The following is a 27,848-nucleotide window of genomic DNA, read 5'->3' as shown; positions in this document are numbered from 1 at the left end:
ACGGAGCTTTTGTCCTTAGCACTAGAGACTTGCATTGTGGTAGCCATTATATTAACTCCACTATTTTGAACCCTCCTAACATCATCGCGATTCTTTGTGTGATAGTAGTAACCATTGACTACGTAACCAGAATATTTTGCCACAGTTGAAAAAGATCCATTAACTATCCATTTTAAAGAAGGCGATATGGAATTTTTTGGAACTTCGAGCGCTAGTGCAACCTACGATATATTTTATAATATTTTAGTAGTTAACATTTAATTAAACATCAAATAGTAGGTCCTTAGAGATTACCCGTGTGGACAACCACCAATTGAATGTACGATTTTGCTCTTCTTAAAGTCACTTTCTACTTTTATTTTTACCAGAATTGAGCTTAGACAAAATATCCATATGTTGCCTATTATAAATGAAAAAGTTTATAACATCCCGATTTTTTTAGGAAAATTTAAGTTAATTATCTCAAATTGCTGAGTTTTAGTTTCCTAATCTTTGGAATTTGGAAATAAATTGTTACAGTTGAAGAAGTTTTATTGGTTAATGTGGATTCTTTGAGTATGAGTTTTAAATTAATAAGAAGGGATAATTGAATTATTTGTATAAGAAATTTTGAGTTTTTGTGAAATTTGAAAGGGAAAAGAGGAAATTGTGGTTTTAAGATTATATATTATTTATGTATTTGTGTGGTGGAGAATTAAAAAGAAAAGAAATATGGAATTTTCAAACGTTTAGACGAACTTCGGCCGCCGCTCCGACCTTCACGTCGTTGTATCTACTCGTTGTTGGTCCTCCTCTCTTCCAGTCGTTGTTCTCTGTCGAACGCCTTCGTGAGGTTCGTAGTTTTGGGATAAATCTAAATGATTTTCATGGTTTTGTTGAGGATCTTGAATACCCAATAAATAACGTGTTTAATTATCATTTCAATCGTGATTTTGGAGGTTGAATTTGAAAGTTTGAAGGAGTTTAAAACGTCGTTAGTGTGCTTCAAGAGAGTTAAGGTGATTTCGACAAGAATTTTGGTAAGATTTGGGGTTTTGTGACTTGTTCAGTTCGAATGTAATTTATACGAATTAAGTTATTAAGTTTTGTTGCTGATTTTGGCGTGATTAAACGCTTAGGTGTGAACCTAAAGGTTAAATTTTATTTTGGTTTATGTACTAGGTTTTAATTCAAATATTGTGGAGATTAGAAGGGGTTAGTTGCTCAAATATTTGGCTCGATTAAGGATTCAAGAATTTCACATAGATTCAATTACTTTTTGGTTCAACCTAATATCAAAGTAAGTAATTTTACTACTGGAACTGCCCACGGGTCAGACACTAGATATATGGCAGCATGATAGATGAATATTGTGACAAAACGATAACATGATAGATGGATAGTATAGTATGACTGATATATGTTCTTGTATGAGAATCTGAAAGATTTATTTGTGCACGTAGAGACTTGCATGCTAGTAAGAGGTGATACTTGATTCACCGAGGGTGTATTTGATATGAGGATATAGAGGCATTTATGCATGTTGTATAGCCATGATGTTGAGGTGTATATGTATGTTATAAAACTATATTGTAATAATTGTGATGTTGAGACTGTGATAGTGTCTTTACTGATTAGTTAGATACCCACTAGGTATTGTGTTTCCTTCGGGATTCACCAAATTGTGTTTCCTTCGAGATCCACCAGATTGTGTTTCCTTCGGGATCCACCGGATTGTGTTTCCTTCGGGATCCACCAGATATTGTGTTTCCTTTGGGATCCACCAGATATTGTGTTTTCTTCGGGATTCACCAAAGGTAGTGGGCATACTTAACTACAATAGGATAGAAACCAGTTTTACATGTATGTATGTGTCCCATGAGGACTAGAGCAATTTTTATGTTCCATCAGAGGTAGGCATCTAGAAGACATAGATGGCTAGCCCGACCCCAGTAGTGGGGTTACTTACTGAGTATTTTATACTCACCATTTCTCATGTTTATGTTTCAGGTAAGGGCAAGGATGCACTGGCGAATGATAAGAGGAATCCATGAACGAGCCACTGGGGACCAGTTTTATGCTTTCACTCATGATATTTAGATTTATTTTCATGTTTTTCAACTTTCAATTTGATGTTTGAAACTTACTATTAAGATTTGTTTTTAGACCTATTTATTATCATTTATGATTTATGGGTACCCTATCGTCTGTTTTTAATATCTAAATTTAATGAAGGTATTTTGAGTTCAACATATTTATTTAGCATTTATTTCACTATAAAAGGAAGTCGTTTTAAGTTCCATGCATGCATGTGTTTAGTAACAACCTAACTTGAGTCCTAGGGGGTCGAGTTGTTACAAAGTTAGTAGATTATTGAATAATCAAATAACCTAAAACGAGAATAAGATGGAGATCTACATACTTGACGTAAGAAAGCACATCATTTACATTTTAAATGACATAAAGATGAGCTTGATCCAACTCATCCTTACTCGATCTGATAAAAGAAACAGCTGACAATGCTCTATCAATGTTTGAGTTCACTTTCTTTATTGATGAGTTTAGCCCAATAGAATTAGCACCAGATACAAATTCAGAACAAAATTCTATAGTCTCTTCGATAATATAATTTTCTCCAACACATCCTTTTGATCGATTTCTATTTCGTACATAAGTTTCAACACATTCATGTATCGTTTAAAAGGATACATTCACCTCAAATAAACATGTCTACAAAACTCAACTTCTCTTACAAGATGCACTACAAGGTGTACCATTATTGTGAAGAATGATGATGGAAAATACTTTTCTAAGAGGCATAGAATGACAATGATATCCTCTTGCACCCTTTAAATGAGATGAATCGATCGCCTTGCAACATATAGCATTAAAGAAGAAGCATAGGCGAGTAATTGCAAGTCTTATATGTTTGAGTAAAATATCACGAATAACTACAGATAATAATTGTTGCATAAGAACGTGATGGTCATGCGACTTAAGTCCATAAAGTTTCAAATCTGTGAGCGACACTAAACTTTGAATGTTCGATGAATAACCTTCAGGTACTTTAATTTCTAATAGTACCTTACAAACACTCAATTTCTCAGCTCGTGTTAATGTATAACATGCGGAAGATAAAAAGAATTTTTTCTCTCCAACTTGAAGGGCTAACTCTGATCTAATGTTTAGTTTCACTAAATCTAATCGAATTTTTATTCCATCCTTCATTTTACCGAGAATATCAAGCAATGTGCCAATAAGATTTGCATATACATTCTTTTCAATGTGCATCACGTCTAAACAATGTCGCACGTCAAGATACTTCCAGTATTCTAACTCAAAAAGAATAAATTTTTTCTTCCAATAAGTTGAAGAGCTATCTCCACTGTTTTTTTCCTTGATAGTTTTCTTACCAAATGAATATTGATACTTACTTGTTTCTGCAAGAATTTCTTCCCCACTCAATGGTTTTGGAGCAAATTCTAATTCTTGTGCGCCATTAAAAGCTTTCTTTTGTTTCCTATATGGATGATGGCGTGGTAGAAACTTGTGATGCCCGAGATATGTCATCTTCTTCCCTTTTGGTAAATAAGTAGATGAAGTTTTCTCTCCACAAATTAAACATGCATGATATCCTTTAACCGTACAACCACACAAGTTACCATACGCAGGAAAATCATTAATGGTCCATAATAAAATAGCTTTAAGCATGAAACGTTGTTTTTCATATGCATTGTAACATTCTACCCCATCTTTCCAAAGTTTTTTTAAAATCATCTACTAACAGAGCTAAATAAACATCTATGTCATTTTCTGATTGTTTAGGACCAGATATTAGTGTAGTCAACATAAAAGTTTTCGCTTCATGCACAACCATGGAGGTAGATTGTACATCACTAACATCATTGGCCAACAACTATATCTACTACTAAGATCTCCATATGGATTTACCCCATCTGTTGAAAGAGCAAGACGAAGATTTCTAGGTTTTGACCCAAACTCTTGCCACAAATTGTCTATTTTTTTTTCCACGATAGGGCATCTTTGGGATGTTTTAATAAACCATCTGTTTCTTTTTTTTTAGCATGCCACGTCAATAAACTTGTTGTTTCTTTACTTCGAAACATTCTTTCAAATCTTGGAATTGGGGAAAAATACCACACGACTTTTGCTGGGATATTCTTAGCCCTTTTCTTTAATTTTTTTTGAAGCTTCCACCTTGACGTAGCATAAAAAGTAAGCTGGGCTGACGACCTCTCTTTTCTCCATCTCTCAGCATATATAAAACCCTAAATAGGAGAGTGTATTTATAGAAAATTTGGGGCAGCGCAGCGGGCTTCGGTAGAGGGCAACTGCACTCTAGTCTTTTGCCGTTGAGTGCCGCGCACAACGCCACTGCCCCCTGTGATTGATTATCCACGCGCGCTTCTGTTTTTTTTCTCGTCAAAGTTCGTAGCGTAGTTGCGCTACCCGCCAAGGCATGCTAGTGCCTTCTAGCGCCGCACTTAGCATCTAGCCAACATAGCGGTGCTCCCTCTAGGGGCAAACTATAATTTTAACTCTTTTGCAGCTACTTGCTTCTTTTTGCCCGAAATACACGCAAAACGTTCCGACGGTCTCTCTGCTCATTTATATGTCAAAAACACTAAATAAATCATTAAATATCTAAGAACCAACATGAATTAGGAGAGAATAGATAGCTCCTTTGGAGAGCTATCACACATCGTCTCGGGCACAAGGTAATAGGGAGATAAATAATCCCAATAGGAGAGACTCAACCTTCTTTTATGCTTAGCTGAATTCGTCACTCCTTGTACTAATATAGTTTTTTTCCCCTAATTATCGATATTTGTCACAAATCTAAAAGTAGAGACTGAACTAAGTAAATGGCTTATAATAAACACTTGTTTCAAGTTTTTGTTAAAAATAAATAAATTAAATGTAACTCATCAAACAAGTTTTTCTTTAAAATGGCACATTTTGATTATTGTTCAACTAGTTAATTATGGTACCACATTATTGTTAAAAATGTCGCAAATTTGAATTTCCCACCTACAAATGTAGTTTTTTTTAATACAAATTGAGAGTTGGGGATTTAAACCACAGATCTCTTGGTTCTTGATATATACATATGTAAGTTGAGCTAAACTCTTTATAACACCTACAAATGTAGCTGAACTTGGGGAAATTGTCAGAAATAGCTCTCTCAAGTTTTCACTTTTTAAAACTAGTATGTTTTTTGGAAATTCTTTCAACTAATTTCTCTCGGTCCATCTCGGGGGAGATCGCCCAGCGAGATTTAGTTAAAAAATAATATTTTTCTAACTTATCGATTGTTTTGGGCTTTCTCGGTACAACTCGTCAGATTATACTAAAGTTCTACCAATTTTTCCAAATATATTATGCAATCTTCATAAATCTTATACCAAATTTTATATATTTTAAAATTTTCTCCCATATCTTTGCCAAATATATGTAATTTTTCAAATCTTTAGAATTTATAATTTCCAATTCATTAAATTTTGCAAAAAAAAAAAAAAAAAAAAAGATAAGATATGGAAGATATATAAAATCTCAATATTAATCTTGGACAGATTAATACCGACATTCTATATATTTGGGCTTTCTCGATAAATTTTCGGACATATTACCATCGAAGGCATATTAACAAGAAGATTCTGTGTTGGAGCAATGACAAGTATGAGAGTGTGGAGCACAGGGTTATGGTAAACAGCAAAAAGGAAAGATATTCCATTGCTTTCTTCTTCAACCCATCTCATTCCACCATTGTGTTGAGCCTTTGGAAGAGCTCATTGATCACAAAAACCCTCCCAAATACAAATCTTACTCTTATGGGAAGTTCCTCGCCAACAGAAAGCTCAGCAACTTCAAAAAACTTAATGTGGAGAACATTCAGATCTCTCACTTCAACATCACCAACTAGCCCTAGCTAAATGAGTTGTTGGCCATGTTACTCTATTCAAGGGTTGTTTTGTTTAAGATTTGATTGAAAAACTCGTCGATAATATATGTGACTGGTTGAATAATGTCACTAGAAGTAATAAATGTTAAGGGCATTTGTATATTTAATGTACTATAGGTTTGGAGAAGGTAAATAATTGTGAAATTTGAGGACAATCCTATTTAATTAATGTGATCCACCCTTATTGGTGTATTGTGTATTCTTGTATCATGAAATAATTAACTTTCCTAATTAACTTTCCTGGTAGATAGTTGGGTTTGTGCCTCCTTAAGGATGTGTTGAGGAATATTTGTAAAGAATAAGTGTGGGAAATAGTTTAAGTCTCGTTTGATAATTATTTTTGTTTTTTTGTTTTCTAGTTTTGAAAGAAAATCTTTAAAACACTAATTCTACCTATGTGTTTCTTTAATTTGTTAGCTACTTTTTTTTTAAAAAAAATGTTCTGGAAATCTAAACCAAAATTTGAAATTTTTGTTATGAATGTAGACGCAAGAATAGTGAGAGGAAAAAAAAAAACCTAAAGAAAGCTCTAGAAAAATAAAAATCTCGTTTGATAATTATTTGATTTATGAAAAATGTGTTTGTCTTCTCACACTTTTAAATCAAAATAAAAAAAAATTAGGTAAATATTTGAATTCGTAGTCAAAATCAAAAAATAATTTTGTCTTTCATCTTGGAATCACTCATAAAAAGTATATGATAAAACAAAAAACCAATAGGTAAAAGCAACATTTTTTTATATATATAAAAAAAAACTTAAATAATTATCATATGGGATCAAAATGATTATCAAATGAAACATCCATGATAAACAATATAGAATAGTGACATTAGTTTTGATTTTTATATAACCAATGATTTTAAGGGCGTCATACTCGAACACACCCTATTTCTACTTTTTCTTTTTTTCTTTTTAATTACAAAGTTAGTTCTGAATTTGTATGAAAATGTCTAGTAGGTCCCCTTTGAATTCTCTATCTTGTGTTTAAAATATCCCTATCTTATTCAATAAATATAGCAAAAATATTCAATAAATATCCATAAATTTGTATTCCATTTTCTATAGATTCATATAATTGGGAAAAAAAATCTTTTTAATCCCTACATTCTGAATTTAGTTCATTTGATCCCTAGTTTCAAAAAAATTACATATTTAAGTTCTATTTGATAATCATTTCACTTTTTTTATTTTTAGTTTTTTAAAATTAAATCTATTTTCTCCCATGTTATCAATGATTTGCATTTTTGTGAAGTATAATAGTTGAATTCTTAGCCAAAATCTAAAAATAAAACAAATTTTTAAAAGTTATTTTTTTTGTATTTTTAAAAATTTGGGTTGAATTTTTATAGTAGAAAAGAAAAGAATAAATTTGAAGGTGAAAATAATATTATACGCTTAATTTCAAAAAAAAAAACAAAAAAACAAACAAAAAACGAATGACCCGTTTGATAATCATTTGGTTTTTTGTTTTAATTTTGAAAATTAAGCATATTTCATCAAATGGTTTTTTGTTTTAGTTTTTAAAATGTCATTTCTTACAATAATTTGCATCTTTCTTTTAAGTACAATGGTTGAATTCTTAATCAAATTCTAAAAACAAAATAACTTTTTGAAAACTACTTTTTTAATTCCGAAAATTTGGCTTGATTTTTTGAACCATTGGTGAATCGATAACAAAAGAAGAAATTTGGTGATAGAAATAGTGTCCATCAAGCTTAATTTTCAAAAAAAAAAAAAAGTTACCAAACGGGACCGAAATGGTTACCAAATGAGATCTTAGTTTTTAGTTTTGAGTTTTGTTTCAGACTTCAATTTAGTCATTAGAAGTAAAGATTCACACTTTTAATCTCATTTTTTTTTATTAAGTATTCACTTACGCTTCCATTAACGTTAATGTCTATTAATTAATTTGAAATAATTATAAAGCAAAATTTTCTTTCAATTTTAATAGTGCATTAACTATAATTTATTTAATTTTTTTAAAATTAATTAATAGATGTTAACACTAATGAAGAAAAGTGAGTATTAAATAAAAAATCAAAAAGGTAAATCTTGAAATTGAAGAACTAAATTGATACCAAATTTAAATTTAAAAGATAAAATTATAACATTTTAAAATGGATAACGAAATTGAAAACAAATTAAAAAAAAGGACTAAAGGGCCTATAATTCGAAACCAAAACTAAATCCAAAATTAATTTTTCCCTACAACAATCTCTCGAAAAATAGACCCAGGATCAACAAATATCAAACTTGAATCTAAACGTAATAATAACTCAGACTTTTAAATTAGCTCAATATCTTGAGACAAAGACTTCAATTTGTTTATTTGATTAGTAGCTTTCCCTTGTGGGGATGTAAGCCCAAAGTTTCCAATCGCACTAATTTCAGGTCAATAATCTTCCTCTAATCAATCAAATGGAGATGAACAAGAACAAGATCAATAACAAATACCTGTTACTACTCATTCCCCTGTCCCTCTTCTTCCCATTCTCCAATTCTTCTCAGCCGCATTTTCACAAACACTTTGTCTTCATCCACGGATCCTGCCATGGCGCCTGGTCCTGGTTCAAACTCCTCCCTCTCCTTAAATCCTCCGGCCACCGCGTCACCGCCCTCGACTTGGCCGCCTCCGGAATCGACCTCCGGCAACCGGACACCGTCCGATCCATTTCTCAATACTTCCAGCCTCTGGTTGATTTCATGTCGGCTCTCCCTCAGCACCAAAAGGTGATCCTCGTCGGGCATAGCCTTGGCGGATTGGCCGTCGCGAAAGCCATGGAGGAGTTTCCGGCGAGGATTTCCGCGGCCGTGTTCGTCACTGCTACGATGCCCGGCCCGGCTTTGAACATATCGATGATTTATGGGAAGGTGTTCGAGAGGAATTAATCAATGATGGATAGCGTTTACTCGTATGGCGATGGCCCCAATCGGCCTCCCACTGCCTTCGTCTTTGGGCCGCGCTTTTTGGCTTCCAAAGTTTATCAGCTCAGCCCACCTGAGGTAAGTATTTAAAAATGGTTTTTTTCCCCCAAAAATACACTTTTACTCCCGAGCTTTGAAGTTTGAAAGATGAGTGTCTCAAATATGTCCATAAAAGTTACCTTCATCATTGGGTCGATTCATACTTAAATGTATAGGTTCAAGCTCGATCCAAATCAAAGTTAGGTCAGCTTAAAGCTTTTTTGGAGTCCATATCGAGCCATCTCTTTTAGAAACATTAAAGAGAATAGAAATTTCTGAAATAAATCTACAATAATTAAGATAATAATAGAATAAGAAATTATAACTTCCTATAATATAAATAAATGAGAAATCACTATATTTAGTAGGATTACTTTATATATGTGACTTGAATATCATACTCAAATATAGCCATGAGAATAACTTTATAAATCCATGTAAGATATACTTTTGTATCTTTGATATATTTAAGCTCAAAATATATTGAAAAGTAACCTATATAAAATTCATTTAAAAATGAAATAACCAAAACTTAACAAATTTGAGTTGTATACTAAAAAATTGCAGAGGCTCAATAACTTGGCCTACAAGTTGAATTAACTAACAAAATTTGGGGATAATCATATTCACCAATATATCCATTCCACCATTTAAATCGACAATTAAAACAGCCCATCTCCCCATGTACCATCATATAGAAATTAGGTTACTATTTGATTTTTGGATTTTGGTTTTTGGTTTTTGATTTTTTTTTTTTTTTTTTTAAATTAAGCCTGTATTATCCACATTTCTTAGCATAATTTGCATCTTTCTTAAGTGCAATAGTTGAATTTTTAGCCAAATAAAAAAAAAAACTTTTTGAAAACTACTTTTTTTTTAGTTCTCAAATTTAACTTGGTTTTTTAAATCATGAATGAAAAGTAGATGACAATGAAAGAAATTTGGAGATGGAAGTAATATTCATAGTCTTACTTTTCAAAAACAAAAACAAAAAACACAATGGTTACTAAATGAAATTAGAGGAATTGGAATTAAAAATGGACGAATGTGGAAGGGAAAGAGACGAAGGGATGGATGAACACTAATCTTGCTTCTGTTGTCTAGAGATGTCCAATTTCTCTATGGGGACGGGGCCCGCGAGAATGCCCCGATTAGGCGGGGAATTGTGGAGGGAGTGAGGGAAAAAAAATTCTCCGTGAGCTAAACGGGGACGGGGAATATCCCGTCCCCGTCCCCGCCCCGATTAGCTTTTACATATTTATTTAGTATAGTTATCTAATGTTATGTTATTATTATCATTATATAAATATTACATTTAAATTTCAAATTTGATTATTTATTGGAAAAGATAATATATATGTTTAAATTGAATATTTAAATTTAGATTCTGTATATGAATAATTTGATTTATATTTATTTATTTCTATTAAAAAAAATTAATTAGTTTTTTTAGGCCAAAATTTGAGTAATTTATTTTTAATTTCAAATTGTCATATAAAACTAATCATAATAAATAATTTAGTGATAAAGTTAATTATTTAATTAAAATTTGTTCACATTAGTAATTTAAATTAATTGATTTTTTTTAAAAAAAAGGTAACGAGAAAAAATTCTCGCGAAGAATCCCGTCCCAATACCTGTGAAGAATTTCACGAGGATGAGGAATGAAATGGGGAGCGGGAACGGGAATGGAGAATGACATCCCCGACCCCACTCGCCCCGTGAACTTCTGTATTGCTGTCTCTTCACGTCAACCCATCCAATTTCTTTCCCTTTTATCATTTGCTTCCACCATCACAAACATAAATAAATTATGTCAAATTTTAATTAACAGAAGAAGAAGATTTTTTTTCAAGCTCCGCAAAAACAGTACTTCGACCTTGGGAGATCATGATTTCTTCAACATCATTCAATGCAAACATTCAGAAAATTTCTAGACGCATCTTCTCTATGATTGTTAAAAACATTTAGGGGAATAAAAATTTCTGAAATAAATATAAAATAATTAAGGTAATCATAAAATAAGAAATTGGAACTTCCTGTAATTTATGAGATCGAGACACGTCAATAAACATTGTCCATAGAGAATATGTATCCACCGTACTGAGTTATGTGTCACTCCATTCCGAAGATACAACGATTCTCTTATGAAACTCTATTGTGCTCTCATGAAATTAACTCACAATCTCAATCGGAAGAAGAGAAAACCGGTAGAAGATCAAAGGAAGAAATCAGGGAGAAGCTTGTACGTTCTTTACTAATTATAAAAGGAAAAGTAGAATGTAAAACTGACATTTCACTTTCTATATTATAGGAACGTAGAATTGAGTCCTTAAAAGGAATAAATAAATAAATAATAAAATATTTTTTTAAAAAAATGTTAAATATTCAATAACCTATATCTTTAATGATCAAGCACATGACTCTAGGCTAACTTATAATATCAAAGTTTGAATCGAGTTTGAGTTGTGTTTACATATTCATTTATTAAATTCTAAATTTTTAGCTCATTGAGTCAACCCTTAGCTTTTTAGATTTTTTTTTAATTAAAGTTATTAAAATATGTATTGAATTTATATTTTTATTTAATCTTGATTCAAGATTTTAGGTGGTTTTTATTGATTTTACTCAAAAGAATTAATTTATATTTTTATTTAATCTTCATTTAAGATTTTAGGTGGTTTTTATTGATTTTACTCACAAGAACATTGGTTTTATAAAATTTCATTTAAGGTATATATTTTTTGGAAAATTATTTTAGATGACAAAACTACTAAAAATATTTATAATTAATAGCAAAATATCACAGTCGATTATGATAGATTGCGATAGACTACATCAGATATAAATAGTAGTCTATCACTACATATGGCAGTCTATCACAGATAGATTATAATATTTTACTATTATTTGTAAATATTTTGGTTCATTTTTCTTTATTTGAAAACAACTTTTTTTTAAAAAAATAATTTTTAACATTTTAAAATTAATTATTAACTAAAAAATATGTATTAAATAAAAATATATTAAAAGTTTACTTTTTACCTATATAAAACATAGATAAATTGTACTGTACAAAAATTTTTAGGATAAAAATGTTTTTTTTTGTCAATAAGTTTCAAGCCCATATCTTTTGGTCGATAAAATTTTAAAGCCAATACTTTAGTTTGTAAAATATTTTAAAATGATCATCACTTAACTTTAAGTTAGTAGAATGTTTATTAGACCATTATCAGATGACATAAAAAAATTCCAATAGATGGGTTTTGTATACTGCACATCTTGCTCGACGGTTGGTTGACCACCGTCGGACTTAAATAAGAAATTCCAACGGTTGTTGCGCGGGATAAATTAAAAAGTCGGGCAAAAGTGCAATAAACCTGAAGGTTCCTTAGGAGACCGTCGAGAGTGTTTAAAATCTTGACGGTTTTTCCTAAACTGTCGGGACAAATATTTATCCTGACCTCTTATTTCCACCGTTGGGAGAGGTTAAAATCGTCGACTCTTTTTTTTATCGTCGGGAATAACCAAAATTTTGTAATGGATGTTAATTATATTCGAAAACTTGTCAATATTATTGGATTAATTGGAAAATTGATTTAAAATTAATTCATCACTTTATGAGAACGAGTACCCTTTATTAATTTAGAGTATTTTTATCCAAGGAGTTGAGAAATAGTAGTTGTGAACTTTATTCTCTGTTTAACCCATAAACCTCAAACCTCATAGACTAAAAATATATTTTTCTCAAATTTTGGTACATACATAATTAGGTAGACCCGTTGATTAGTCCATTTGACTAGCTAGTCTAATGGGTTGATTCAAATATCTTCCAAACGAATCAATCCATAGGCCAACCTGCTCTAAAAAAACACTTTGTGTTAGTCATTATAATTATCTTTATCAATTTTATTTCTTATAAAAAAAAACAGATAAAGACATATCATAGAGCATATATGTAGTTTTGGACGTGTATGAGAAGCCCTTTTTATAGGAGTTGAAATGAACACTTAAACAAATGTGTAAATTGATACCATTATGGTTTAAATTGATAAAATTAAGATATTAAAATTAAAATTGATCAAATATATCAAATTTGAGGTTTAAATTGATATTTTTTCTATAGAAATTTAAGGGTCTATAAACATAATCGGAACTTTAGTAACTAAACTTGTAATTAATCAATTTGGTTTAAGTTTAAATTTAGAAGGGCTTGGTTAAAATAATTAATTACAGCAATAATACACAGGATTTAACATTGGCGACATTGTTAATGAGGCCAGTGTCATTGTTCGGTGAAAAAGACATCACCGATGAATTGAAGCTGTCGGAGAAAAATTATGGTTCAGTTAAACGAGTATTCGTCATGTCGGAAAAGGATTTGGTTGGTAATAGAGATTTTCAACGGTGGATGATCGAGAAGAACCCACCTGATCGTGTGGTGGAGATTGAAGGATCAGATCATATGGTGATGATGTCTAAGCCTTTGGAGCTGTGGGCCCATCTTGAACTCATTGCTCAATACTATCCTTAGCCTTTAGCTTAATCCGACATGTCGTTGCTTCAAGTCTACTTTTTTGAGTGGGTGTGTGACACTTTCTTACGAAATAAGAACTAATGATGTGTTGATAATATATAGTTATAAATCGATGTTCGTGATTATAACTTTAGGATCTGTTGATAACTATTTGGATTCGAATAATAATTATTTAGGTTGCATTCAGCAGTTATTTCGTTTTTTATTTTCGATTTTTAGAAAAATAAATCTATTTTCTCTCAATTTTTTTATAATGATTTGCATTTTTAGTCAAATTTCAAAACCAAAAACAAATTTTTAAAAGTTAATTTTTTAATTTTCAAATTTTGGCTTGATTTTTTAAATCATTGGTAAAAAGTATATAACAAAGGAAAAAATGTAGGGGTAGAAGTAGTGTCTATAAACTTGATTTTCAAAAACAAAAAACCAGAAACCTAATAGTTACCAAACGAGACCCTAGTATTTGATTTTTGAAAATTATGTTTTTTATAACTTATTTATCGTAGTTTTCATATTTCTCAACTAAATACTCTAAATTTTAATCAAATTCTAAAAACCAAAACAAACTTTTAAAAATTAAGTTCTTGTTTTATAATCATTTCAGCCCGGTTAGATAATCATTTGATTTTTTGTTTTTGGTTTTTGAAAATTAAGTCTATAACCACTACTTCTACCTCTTTTTTTGTTATCTACTTTTTATCAATGGTTTAGAAAACCAAGTTAAAATTTGAAAACTAAAAAAAATAGGTTTTAAAAACTTGTTTTTGTTTTTTAAATTTGGCTAAGAATTTAACCATTGTACTTAAGAATGATACGAATCATTGTAAGAAATAGGAAGGAAATAAGCTTAGTTTTAAAAAACAAAAAATGAAAAACAAAATAGTTACCAAACATGACCTTCGTTTAAGCCAAATATTGAAAACTAAAATAATAGTTTTCAAAAACTTGTTTTTGTTTTTGGAATTTGACTAAAAATTCGACTCCTGTACATAAGTGATATGTAAATAAAAAAATTAAGAGAAAATAAGCTTAACTTTCAAAAACACAAAACGAAATGGTTACCAACGAGATCTAATGTTTTAGTTTTTTAACCTTAGTTTGGTTTTTGAATACATTCTTAAAAGTAGATTACAAAACATAGTAATTAATGGGTGAAAGTAAGGTTTATAAGTTTGAATTTAAGAAATCAAAAACCAAAAAGTAAAATTCAGTTTCGTGACCTTTCGAATGTGAATTTTTGGTTTTTTGAAATTAAGTCTATAAACACCATTCCCATCTATTTGTTTCTATGTTTTGTTGTCAACTTTTTATGAGTATTTTCAAAATCAAAACCAACTTTTAAAAACTAAAAGAAAAAAAAGTAGTTTTTCTTTTTCAAAATTTGTTAAGAATTCGAAATGCTTAAATAAATAAAAAAAAAAAAAGAAACTCATAGATAATAAATTATGTGAAAAAAACATAATTTTCAAAAACTTAAAGGGTTTCTTTTGTAATCTAGTTTAATTATTTTAATTATTACTCATGTTTTTTTAAAACAAATTCAAGTTTCGAAAACTAATAAAAGTAGTTTTTAAAATCTTGTTTTTTTTTTGGTTAAAATTTAGTTGAGAGTTCAAGCATTTTTTTAAGAAATGTAAAAATCATAATGAAAAAAAATCAGGAGTAAACAAATATAAATTTAAGAAGTTGGAAACTAAAACAAAATCGTTTTCATACCGGGCCTTTGGTCTAGGTTTAAAACCTTCCATTCATATCTAATAGATTACTACGTATTCAAAATATATTTTAAAAGTAATTGATCTATTTGATGAAAATTTATATTTTCATGTCTAATGAGATCCTAATGTTTTCGTTTGTATCTAGTAGATCCACAAATTTAAAATTAATAAAAAAAAAGTATCAAAATGATCGAAGACTCAACTATAGACACGTAATTGAAAATTTAATGATTTATTGGATACAAAATTAAAAGTTTAAAAATTTATGAATACTTTTTAAAATTAATAGACTTATTAAACATAAAATTGGAAGTTTGAGAACATAGTAACTACTTTCGTTGGTTCGGAACTAAATAAACATAAACCAAAAAAATTAAGGAATAAACTAATAATTTAACTTAACTTATTATTATACAATCATATTACTCTTGATTTAGGATTAGATTGAGCCAACATATATATTGTTAAGTAAGGAGTTTAAGCATTAAATAAACTCGAACCAAGCTCTGATCTAAGCCTAAAACTATGCATAACATGAAGGTTGAGTAAAATGACTCCTTGAGAAGCTTGGTGTTAGGGTGAAACGGTGTGATTCTCCCCTTTCCCTTTGTGTACATACGGTGTCGCTAGATTTGTTAAGATTATTGTATTCTGTTATTCTTAGCCACGTAGGTTGTTATACATGGCTCTCTCTCATAGATTGGGATTATATTCCCTTATTCTTTTTCTATATATTTATACCCCCGGGGAAGAGTGAAATCATTGATTCCAACATTCACAAAATCTATATACTAAATTTTCCAAATTCGTTCTTGGTATCAGAGCTATTCGCGCAAACGCCATGGGTGATGAAATTTTGAACTCACCTCAGACAGACAGATTTGGGACTGTACCGTCTTCATCAGCTGCGGTAGTTATTCCAAGTATAAATGTTGTATGCTCTTCTTTTGGCCACCCTTTCAGTACTATTCATGTTCTCTATATGAAGTTGGATGAGAAGAACTATCTTCTTGTTGGGTTGTATGTTCTAAAACTCGTGTTGTGTAAACATTAAACATATTCTATTTCACAATAAAGTTATTATTGAGGTTATTCAGTAAAGATGTTATAGAATATGTGAATTATTGTACATTTTTACCCTAAATCCAATAAATTAAGAACCCTTGAGCATGAATACTTGAACTTTATGTCGAGAAATAAAAGTGGATCGAGTTTGAGTAATAGCCAAAAAGGTCTATAGTATAGGGATAAAGCTAGGTACCTTAACTTGGGGATACTATAGATGCAACCCACTTTGAATCGTTCATGTGAAGACATGCGAGTGGAGGCGTCCTATGCAATGAGTTTTCATAAGATTGGACTGTGAAATGGTCACTTTTACTTTATAATGCCGGTTACTGTTAAGATTGGCTATTTTAATTCGATGACCTAGGTAACACAATCTTAGTCCTAAACTAACTATGAACTCTTGTTTATTTGGGATATCCTTTAATTTGCATGGGTGAGAGTGGTTCAACAGTGCCAACTTAATAAGCCTCCCATTTTAAAGGTAAGACCGGGTAGATAGCTAGGGACATAATCCGACAAAATAGAATTCACTCCTATCCGACTCTAGGGATAGTGGATAGGTTGTTCTCTTAAGTGCTGACTCTAGGTTTTGAACAAGAAGTCTCACCCTCTCATTGGCTTGAGAGGGACTCGGTTTGGTGGTTAGACCACAAACCACTTGTTCATTAGAGGATCAGTGGGACTTAAGAAGCAAGATGTGATTCAGGGGTAAAACAGTAATTTTGACCCAACTATAATTACGAACAACCTGTGAAAGATCGACTTACTAATCATGGTTAAATCAAATAGATAGAAATATATCTATAGTGAGGAGAGTATAACTACTAGGCTTTAGTGGAGTGTCTCGATAATTAATGAATGTTGGTTAATTAAGTTTAAAAAATTTAGTCAGACAATCTTGGATCGTTGGAGCTCATGATCTGTAGGTCCATTAGGTCCCCTTGCTAACTTAAATTGGACTAAACCTTAGGACAGTGTGATGAGAATTTGAAACATTCAAATTCGATTAAGGGAGGAGTCTATTCTCGGAACCCACACACACGGTAGATAGTTAAACTAAAACTCAAAATATCTGCTCTATCTCCTATGTGCACATAGTTTCTCCTCTTATGGACTCAAAAGCTAGGCCCGTCGGCCCTCTGACCATCCTATATGAGGCTCCTTCTACAGGCTCAAGAACTAGACTTCATGGCCCCCTGACCATCCTGTGAGATTTTGCTCCAAGCTCAAGAATTAGGTCTGCTGACCCCCTAATCATCCGGCCACATATTCTCATGCTCGATCCAGCTACTCATTAACAACATTAACATAAACATGTAAGATATGCTTAAGATCCTAAACTCGCATTCTTAAAAGTTCACATCATGAGATTCATGTTCGGCTTTGTGTCATTTTTAGGCGATTGCTCTATTCAGAAAGTGTTGGCGTGGGTTAATAGCAAGGTGAATAGGGGAAGTTTTTTTTTATAATAAGTGGGAGAAGGAAGTGTGTCAATATATCCTATAGTCTCATCCATTAGGTTGCACCATGAGATTTCTATGTTCCGACTGCATGTTGTTATTCTCGTATATTGGGATTAGTGTCCTAAATCTTTCTTATATTCTCGTAGTTTGTAAACTGTGTATAAACAAATTGTTATGAATAAAATAATTGTTATTTTATGAGCATACACCCAATCTAATATACCTAGATCTTAGGTTATTTTATGTAATTTAAACATGTATGTAGAGACATCGGGTGGATCATGTTTAAAAAATTTCCTAAACAGTCTGTAGTAGATGGATAAGACCGGATACTTTATCCTGGTAACACTACAGATACGACTTGCTTTGTAGATATTACAAGTGTTGTAAAGTGCTATAAATGACCTGATCCTAAGCATTCATGTAGAAACATGTGAGCGGGGGTATCCTATACAAAGAGTTTGTATAAGACTGGACCTTGAAATGATTAGTCTCATTATATAACGTCGTTAATAATAAAGACTTACATTTTACCAAGATGACCATAGGTGACATGATCTGTGTCCATTAGATATAACCAATCAATAGTACTATGACCCTTCAAAAGTCGTTCGTAAGTACAGCTGGGCCAATTTACCACTTTGCCCCCATAGTTACATCTAACTCCTTAAGTACCACTGATTCCTCTAATGAACAATACATCATAGTCCCACTATGAGTAAACCTTTCTCGGGCCAAGAGAAGGTGTGGTGCCACATTGTTCAAGCCCCAGAATTAGTCACTAAAGGAGCAATTTATCTACTTACCCCCACTTTGGGGAATGAGTGAATTCCGTCTTGTGTAGCTGAGTTCCCAGCTCTTCAATCAGACGAATCCCCAAAGTGGTAGGTTTGAATCGGCGATTTGGTCACTTGCACCCATGCAAATCAAAGGACCGCCCTCATAGGCAGGAGTTCACAACTCACTCAGGATTAAAATCATGTTACCTATGGTCAACCTATTGAAATGAAAGTCTTTGTCATGAACGGCGTTATATAACGAGACTAAACATTTCGTGGTCCAGTATTATAAAAACTCCTTTGTATAGAGCATTCCCGCTTGCATGTCTAACATATGAATGGTCAGGATCATTTGTAGCACTTTACAATATTTGTAACACCTATAAAGCGGGCCATACTCGTAGTATCACCAGGATAATGTTTCCCTCCTTTATTCATATACTATAGACCATTTAGGTTATCACTTAAAACACAATCTACTTGTATGTCTCCACATACATACTTATGTTACAACGATAACCAGAGATCTTAGTTTATTGGTTTGTGGATAATACAACTAAAATATCTCATATTTTTATAGACTGAAGTGAATAAAATATCTAATATTATAACTCATAAAACTGTTTGTTCATACAAATTTTTAAAAACTACAGGACCCTAAGATTTAGGGCATCAATCCCAACAATCTCCCACTTGTCCTAAAGCTAGTGTGGTTTACAAGGTAATCATATTACAAGTACAAAACAATAAACTAGGGCACAGATGGCCAGTAAAACATCTCCCACTTGCCCTAGTCCAGTTGCGGTCGGTCCCATAGACCCATACTCTGCAGGTGACCCTCAAACACTGTAGTCATGTGAGCTTTCATAAATGGATCAGCAACGTTGTGTTCCGAAGCTATCTTCATGACAATCACGCCTCCTCGATGCATAATCTCTCTGATAAGATGGAATTTCCGCTCTATATGCTTGTCGCGCTTGTGACTCCAAGGCTCATGAGAATTCGGCACAACACCACTATTATCACAATAAAAGGTGATTGGCCTAGATATGTCTGGAACAACTTCCAGATCAGTCAAGAACTTCCTGAGCAAAACGGCCTCCTTAGCAGCTTCACAAGCCACTACATACTCGGCCTCCATAGTGGAGTCAATGATGCACCTCTACTTTGCACTTTGCCACACTACAATCCCTCCGTTAAGAGTGAACACTGATCCTAAAGTAGATTTCCAAGAATCCTTATCAGTCTAAAAATTAGAGTCCATGTATCTTGTAAGGATCAAATCCTTAGAACCATACACAAGCACGTAGTCCCTCGTTCTCCGAAGATACTTGAAGATTTTCTTAACGGCTGTCTAGTGACCTTATCCTGGATTAGACTGATATCTATTGACTATCCCCACAACATAGCAAATGTTAGGTTTAGTACATAACATCACGTACATCAAACTGCCAACGGCAGATGCATAGGGGACCCGTCTTATTTCCTCAACCTCTTGAGATGTCTTAGGACACTGTTCCTTAGACAATATAACTCCATGCTGAAAAGACAAAAGGCCCTTTTTGGAGTTTTTCATCGAGTACTTGATCAAAATATTTTCAATGTACATGCTTGAGATAATGCTAGCACTTTGTTCTTTCGATCCCGAAAGATATGAATCCCAAGAACAAACTAAGTCTCTCCCAAATCTTTCATTTAGAATTGGGTCGATAACGAGTTCTTAACCGAAGTCAGTAAACCTACATCATTCCCAATGAGTAGGATATCGTCTACATATAACACTAGGAAAACTTCTAAACTTTTGATGATCTTCTTCTAGACACAAGGCTTATCAACGTTTTGGTCAAAGCCATAAAATTTGATCGCAGTATCAAACCTTATGTTCCAAGATCGAGATGCCTGTTTTAGTCCATAAATGGACCGATTCAGTTTGCAAATCTTTTGCTCCTGACCTTAGGCTATGAATCCCTCGGGTTGCACTATATAAATGGTCTCCTTAAGATTACCATTCAAAAAGGTAGTCTTGACATCCATTTGCCATATCTCATAGTCATAATATGAGGTAATGGATAGGATGATGCGGATATAGGCATGGCAACAGGTGAGAAAGTCTCCTCATAGTCTTCTTCCACCTGAGTATAATCCTTTGCCACAAGTCCAACCTTGAAGGTTTGCACCTTCCCATCAACACCCCGTTTCCTCTTGTAGATCCATTTACAACCTATAGGTTTAACCCCATCAGGTGGATCTACAAGATCTCAAACTGAGTTGAAGTACATAGACTCCATATTGAGATCCATGGCTTTGACCCATTCATCTTTGTCAACATCCTCCATTGCCTTCTTGTAAGACAACGGATCCTCAACTTCACCATCGGCTACCTGATGCGTTGTGAAAATGATGAAATAATGGTGTATATTGCGATGGTGGTGTATGCGTTGCACATGCAAGTTTTCCTAGTAAAATCCAAGTATAAATCCTACTAGGTTTCCTAGTAAGTCCAGGGTCAAACACAGGGACTACTGAGACAAAATGCGACGGTAAGTTTTGATTCCCTTGTGGTGACAAAAACAATAAGTTGGTTGGTATTGTTAAAGTATAAATCCTATGCGACGAAGTTGAGTAAAGAGTTAATGATAGTGAAAGTTACAATGAGTATGCGGGGAACGAGTTGAGAAGGGATTTAGCTAACACTTACTAAGATTGCATTCAAGTTATGCGATCATGCTACACACATACAACAGCATGTCATCTCTCAATGCAAATGCCATAGTTTCTATTCCTAGGACGCATGTGATGTATACGATAATGTCTATAGGACTTATGTCTAAGCCTTTATTCTTGTCTATGCGATGATGAATAATACATACATACATAAGACGACCACATACTATCATATCCTATTTCTAGGGTGCATGCGATGCATGTTAGCAAATAGAACTTATCTCTAAGTCTCTATCTCTTGTCTATGCGGTTCTAATCTGACTTTCTTAAGCCTAGATTCTAACCTGACTCTCTCAAGTCTAGGTTCTTTCTTTAGACTACTCTCTCAAGTATCTCTAAAGGGTGGTGGACGCATACATAAGACAAGATAATCACATAAAATGAAGGTCTTAGGTCATGCTAGCTAAGTGCTTCTCAACCCATTCGTAAATTTAGTTACTCATGCACAATGTGAAGAGATTGTACAGATATAGAGATGCAAATTCCATTTTATAAATAAAATCAGAATACAAAACGACAAAGGAAAGTAGGGATAGGATGCTCGGTAGAAATTTCTTGCTCCCCGAGGCTTTTACACTGTGTTATACTCTACTCTGCCCAAAAGAATTTCCTTGCTTTCGCAAGTATCGACCCTCTCTCCGTTCTCAGTGCTTCCCGGCAGTCTCTTGAGCTAACCAGGAATGGTCTTTCGACGTCTTCTTCTCTTCGCTTGCCTCCACCTTCTAAGTATAAGAATTACAGACTACGACTATCTATGATCTATCTCTAAGTATATGGTGAACTATATATATTTCGAACTCCAAAGCTTCAAACTTGAACCCCGTTGACGAAGGTGGCCCTCAGTATTTATAGAGCTTCAAGGTGAAGAACTTTTCTCTCAAATGATTGCAATGATGGGCGGTCATTAATTCTTTTGTCTGATGCGCCGATTAATGGTCACCGAAAAGTTGAATGTACTTGCTACAATGTGTCGTTAACGGCTTGTCAAATAAGTTTGTCGCTTTCCGTCCCCCATGATTTATTATGCTTTCACCTTGATGCGCCGTCTTTATGCGGCCACCTTCTTAAGTAGATCTTCACAAGCGCATATGATTGCATAGCTTTGCGGTCGCAATCTTCTAATGCGCTCGGGCGTCGAATTCCTTAGATCGCAAATTGCTTTGCACCAACGCATTTTCCTGCACAAAATAAGTAAATTAGCTGTTTTAATGCGATGGGCGCATGCGATCGTAATATTCTTAACTTAATGCTTTTGTTCACGATTTTGCATGTTCTTACCGTCGCATACCCACATTGTTTTATATCCTTGCGTTGTAATAACGTGCATTTCTGCCCATTATCACACCCCCAAATTTAAAACAATGTTTGTCCTCAAGCATAAACTAACGATTTTCTTTAGAAAGTCAGCCGCCTTTTCCTTACCTAGATTTCTCGAGGTGCCTTATTCAAATTTTATGAACCAAAATCTTTTTAATTTCTATCCTGGTCTTTTCTTAAAATATTTCTAAAATTTAGGGACCGCAAGTTTAACCTTCAAAAAGACTTTACCTATTTCCAGGGCATCGCATGATTTATTTCAAAACTTTTTTCAACTGGGGTGTTTCCAAATGATTTTTATCCTTGCATAGTTTAGATATTCTTTTTATGACCTTGCGCTGATCCAAGTGCCTAGCCTTTGTTTTAGCTTGCCCCCACGGGTGTCATGCGAGCATCAAACTATAAGCAAGGTGCTCTTTTTCAGTCTAAACTCATGCCCATTTGACAGAGGAGTTGCGATCACTTTATTTATGCGTTGATCATGATTCCTACCTTCGTTTTGGCTTGTCCCCACGGGTATCATGCGAACATCCAACTACAAGTAGGCTCTGATCATAAAAGTTAGTTTGAAAGAAAGTTGGTGGACCACTAACTTTGAGAAATATTTTATGAATTGACTGTCTTAAAGTTGATTCTAATACATGTGACGAGAAATAGAGGCATGTGTTTCATCATTGAAATCGTAATTGGTACGGAAAAATAATGCGGTGACTAACTAAAGTAATCGACATTTAATGATTGCGCCAACTAAAGAGGATGTGATGATAAAATTATCAAATTTAAAAATGAGATGCGAGGATGAAAAATTTGGAATAAACAAAGTCAAAGAAAGATACAACCCCCAAATTTTCTTTGTTGCCCGCATCATTTGTGATCGCATCCTTCTTTGCGGTGAGCCGATTTCTTTGATTGTGATGGCTGAACTACTAGTTGCATTTTTCAGTTATCGTGTAGCTCCACCGCAATCATTTACCACAATCATTGCTAAAAACATTGAGAGGGTCAAAAATATAAAAGACAGAGTTAACAAAATCTTTCCCTCTTTTTTTTTAGCAACAAAAAAAAAATAATAATAAATGCTGGTGTAACAAGGATATAAAAATGATAAAGGATATAAAAAGGTAGTGTGAGTTCATGAACTAAATATTTCAAAGGATATTTCACAAGGGTTGTGTCCCTGATGAGTTTAAATCATATGATTGCGTAGAGAATGCCCACTTCTTCTTTGATCGAAATTCCTCAGGTTCACGGAGGTTTTTTCGCGATGCAAGTCTTCTCCATGATATATTTTGACTCTTTTCCCATTGACTTTGAATGCATTGGTCCCGTCCTTATTGGATAACTCAGCCGCTCCATGCGGGAATACCTCTTTAATTATAAATGGACCAGACCATCGTGATTTTAACTTTCTTGGAAAAAGTCGTAGCCAAGAATTGTACAACAAGACCTTTTGTCCGACTTGGAGATTCTTCTCGCATAGTTGTTTGTCATGCCAACGTTTTGCACACTCCTTGTAGATTTTGGCATTCTCATATGCTTGAGTTCTCCATTCGTCAAGCTCAACCAACTGAAGTTTCCTTACCTCCCCTGAGGTCTTTAAATCAAAATTGAGCTTTTTCACTGCCCACATTGCTTTATGCTCCAACTCAAGCGGTAAGTGGCATGCCTTCCCAAACACCAGCGCATACGGGGACATGCCTGTGTGTTATAGGCAGTCCTATATGACCACAAGGCATCGTCCAGCTTCATTGCCCAATCTTTGCATGAAGGCTTCACCCCTTCTCTAAGATCAGCTTGATTTCCCTATTGGAACCTTCAACTTGGTCGTTTGTCTATGGATGGTATGCGGTGGCGACCTTATGGTAGATGTTATACTTGAGCAGCAATTTGTTGATGATGTTATTAACAAAGTGGGAGCCTTCATCACTTATTATGACACGTGGAGTACCAAAACAGTGAAGATATTTTTTCTCAAGAACTTGGAGACTACTGCGGCATCGCTTGCGATGCACGATACCGCTTCTACCCATTTGGAAACATAATCGACGGCCAATAGAATGTATTTATGACCATTTGATGGTGGAAATGGCCCCATGAAGTCTATGCCCCAGACGTCGAATAGCTTCAATTCTAAAATGATATTCATGGGCATCGCATTCTTCCATGAAATGTTTTCCGTGCGTTAGCACTGGTCGCATTTCATTGAGTAGTCTCTTGCGTCTTTGAATAAAGTTGGCAAAAAATATCCACTTTGTAATACCTTTGCTGTAGTGCGTTGACCTCCAAAATGTCCATCATACGGTGAATCATGATATTGGGATAGTATGCGCTGGTGAGCAGCTTCTGGTACACATAGGCGCAAAATCTGGTATGACCCTCTCTTGTAAAGATTAGGCTCGTCCCAATAATATAATTTACATTCGTGTCTGAGCCGTCTCTTTTGGTGGGCTGTGTAGTTCTCAGGAAATTGTTCACAAACCATATAGTTGACCACATCTACATACTATGGTAACTCTTCAATTTTTAACAGCTGCTCATCTCGGAAGGTTGCGTTCACTTCCAACTAGTTGCGGTCAACTTCCGAATTTTCTAATCTTAATAGATGATCCGCAACCTGATTCTCTGTCCCTTTACGATCAATGATTTCCATATTGAATTCTTGAAGAAGGAGAACCCATCGAATCAACCTCGGCTTTGTATCTTTATTTGTCATCAAATATTTGATTACCGATAGGTCAGTGTGAATGATCACTTTGGATCCCAGCAAGTAAGCTCTGAATTTCTCCAGCCCAAAGATCATCGCAAGAAGTTCTTTTTCGGTGGTAGTGTAATTTGTTTGGGCAGGGTTCAAGGTTTTACTTGCATATGCGATGGGGTGTAACATTGTTTTCTTCTTTTGCGCTAGCACTGCCCCCATCGCATAACCGCTTACGTCACACATCAACTCAAATGGCTTTTTCCAATCCGGTGCGATCAATACAGGTGCGGTTATCAATGCGTTCTTCATTATTTTGAATGCGTTGAGACATTGTTCATCAAAGTCAAAGGTTCTCTTGACCTCCAGTAACACACTCAATGGTCGAGCAATCTTTGAAAAGTCCTTAAAAAAACGTTGATAAAATCCTGCATGCCCCAGGAAGCTCCTGACAGCCTTCACATTCGCTAGAGGTGGGAGCTTTTCAATGGCCTCAATCTTCGCCTTATCCTCCTCCAGACCATCCTTGGAGACTTTGTGCCCGAGCACAATACCTTCATTCACCATGAAGTGGAATTTCTCCCAGTTCAGCACAAGGTTTGTCTCTTCACATCTCTTCAGTATCTTCTCCAATTTATTCAGACAGACTTTGTATGTTTGCCCATACACTGAGAAGTCGTCCATAAAAATTTTCACTAAACCTTTAAGATACTCAGAAAAGATGGCCATCACACACCTCTGGAATGTGCTCGGTGCATTGCATAGTCCGAACGACATGTGGCAAAAAGCAAATGTTCTGTAGGGGCAGGTGAATGTGGTTTTCTCATGGTCTTTAGGAGCAGAAGTAATCATTTTCTACTAGTCGGTCTAGCATCTGGTCAATAAAAGGCAAGGGAAAATGATCCTTCTTTGTCGCCGCATTCAGTTTGCGGTAGTCCATGCAGATCCACCAGCCAGTGATGGTCCTCATTGGTATTAATTCATTATTTGCATTTGGGACTACCGTCATCCCTCCTTTCTTTGGCACACATTGCACGGGGCTGACCCACATGCTGTTGGCGATTGGATAAATAATGCCTGCATCCAACCATTTGATTATCTCCTTTTTCACGACCTCCTTCATCGCAGGGATTAGTCTACGTTGATGTACAATCAACCCTTTTTTATTTTCCTCAAGACGTATCCTGTGCATGCAATATGCGGGGCTGATTCCTCTAATCTCTGCTAGCGTCCATCCTATTTCTTTCATGTACTTTTTTAGGATGTTCAACAGTGCATGCTCTTGTTCTTCTTGAAGTGCAGAGGAAATTATAACTGGTAGAGTTTCATTCTACCCCAGATAAGCATACTTTAGGTGGTTTGGTAAGGTTTTCAATTCCATAGTGGATGGTTGTTCCAAGGATGGTTGTTGTGCTTTTCTCTCTTTATTCAGCGTCAGTTTTTCTTCTTTGGTTGTTGTTTCCACGATCGTATTGTAGGTTACTATGGATGTAGTAGCATCCTCTCCTTCATCTTCGTCTTCAAACTTTTCTTCTTTATAGCAGCTGAGTTCATTGTCGGAATCTGTTAGGTCTTCTTCTTCTAGGTACTTCATGGCTTTAATAATGTCAAACCTGAGCTTCTTCCTGTTCACACTATGTGTGATCTCTCCCTTGTACACATCAATCTGAGCGCGACTAGTGGATAAAAATGGTCGTCCCAAAATGATGGGTACATCCTTGTCTGCTTCATAATCGAGGATGATGAAGTCTTCCGGTAAGTTAAATTTGTCAATCGAGACCAGGACATCCTTCACCTTCCCTTCTGGATGAACTAGGGACTTGTCAGCTAACTGGAGAGTCATCGTTGTGGGCGCTAACTGCCTCACATTCAACTGTTTAAAAATCGAAAAGGGCATTAAGTTGATACTGGCTCCGTGATCGCAAAGCGTTTGACCTATATATAACCCTCCAATTGAGCAGGATATTATGAAACTTCCGAGGTCGCGTATTTTCAGTGGAATAATGGTTTTTGCCCTTTGCGTTAATGCCACCATTGCGAACTTACCTGTGCTCTTTTTCTTCGTCACCATGTCCTTCAGAAACTTCGCATATTTTAGCATTTGTTCAATCGCTTCAGTGAAAGGGATGTTGATATGTAACTGTTTCAACATGTCCATGAAGTGATGATACTACACTTCATCATTTTTCTTCTTCTTGAGTCTCTAAGGAAATGGTGGTAGTTGTATTTTCATGGTTCCCTGTTCCATAGGCTTAAAAGTGGTCGCAACTTCTGGTTCCATCGTCTCCTGTTCTTCTAGTTCTTCTTGTGTCAACGGGGTATGGGGTTCCATCGCAACTGGAATGGTCCGACTTGGCTCCTTCTCTTCCGCTACTATTTTTTTGCTTTGCAAAGTCACAACTTGACATTGTTCCTTTCCCATATTCTCTGAGTTGTGCAGGAGCTCAGTTGAACTTGGCAACGCCCCTTGCGGTCTACTTTTGAGCTCGCCCACAATCTGTGCTATCTGAATTTCGAGATTGCGTATTGACGTCGCCTAATTATGGAGTACTGTTTCATTCTTCTCAATATACTGCTTTAGTAAGCTCTCTAGAGATGAAGATTGCGACGTCTGTGAACT

The 27,848-nt window shown here is 34.3% G+C and overlaps 1 protein-coding gene and 1 pseudogene across 4 annotated transcripts in view; one reads left to right on the top strand and one right to left on the bottom strand.

Annotated features, from left to right (window-relative positions):
• The window catches only part of LOC120077590 (uncharacterized), a 15,661-nt gene extending 7,104 nt beyond the window's left edge, over positions 1-8,557 (bottom strand). For all 3 annotated transcript variants that reach the window (XR_016529471.1, XM_090313457.1, XM_090313458.1), the window contains exon 1: positions 8,418-8,557. The gene's annotated coding sequence lies outside the window, so the exon portion shown is untranslated. The remainder of the gene's footprint in view (positions 1-8,417) is intronic.
• Positions 4,176-13,650, top strand: LOC120077589 (methyl jasmonate esterase 1-like; annotated as a pseudogene). The gene is made up of 2 exons (XR_016529472.1): positions 4,176-8,966; positions 13,177-13,650. The product of XR_016529472.1 is annotated as a methyl jasmonate esterase 1-like (transcript).
• The last annotated feature ends 14,198 nt before the right edge of the window (positions 13,651-27,848 follow it).

The sequence above is a fragment of the Benincasa hispida genome, chromosome 5 (genome assembly GCF_027475165.1).
Source record: "Benincasa hispida cultivar pf3 chromosome 5, pf3_genome.v1.1, whole genome shotgun sequence".
In the NCBI taxonomy this organism is placed as follows: Eukaryota; Viridiplantae; Streptophyta; class Magnoliopsida; order Cucurbitales; family Cucurbitaceae; genus Benincasa; species Benincasa hispida.
Note: the sequence above shows the minus strand (reverse complement) of the source record. Positions and strands in the feature narration are given on the sequence as shown.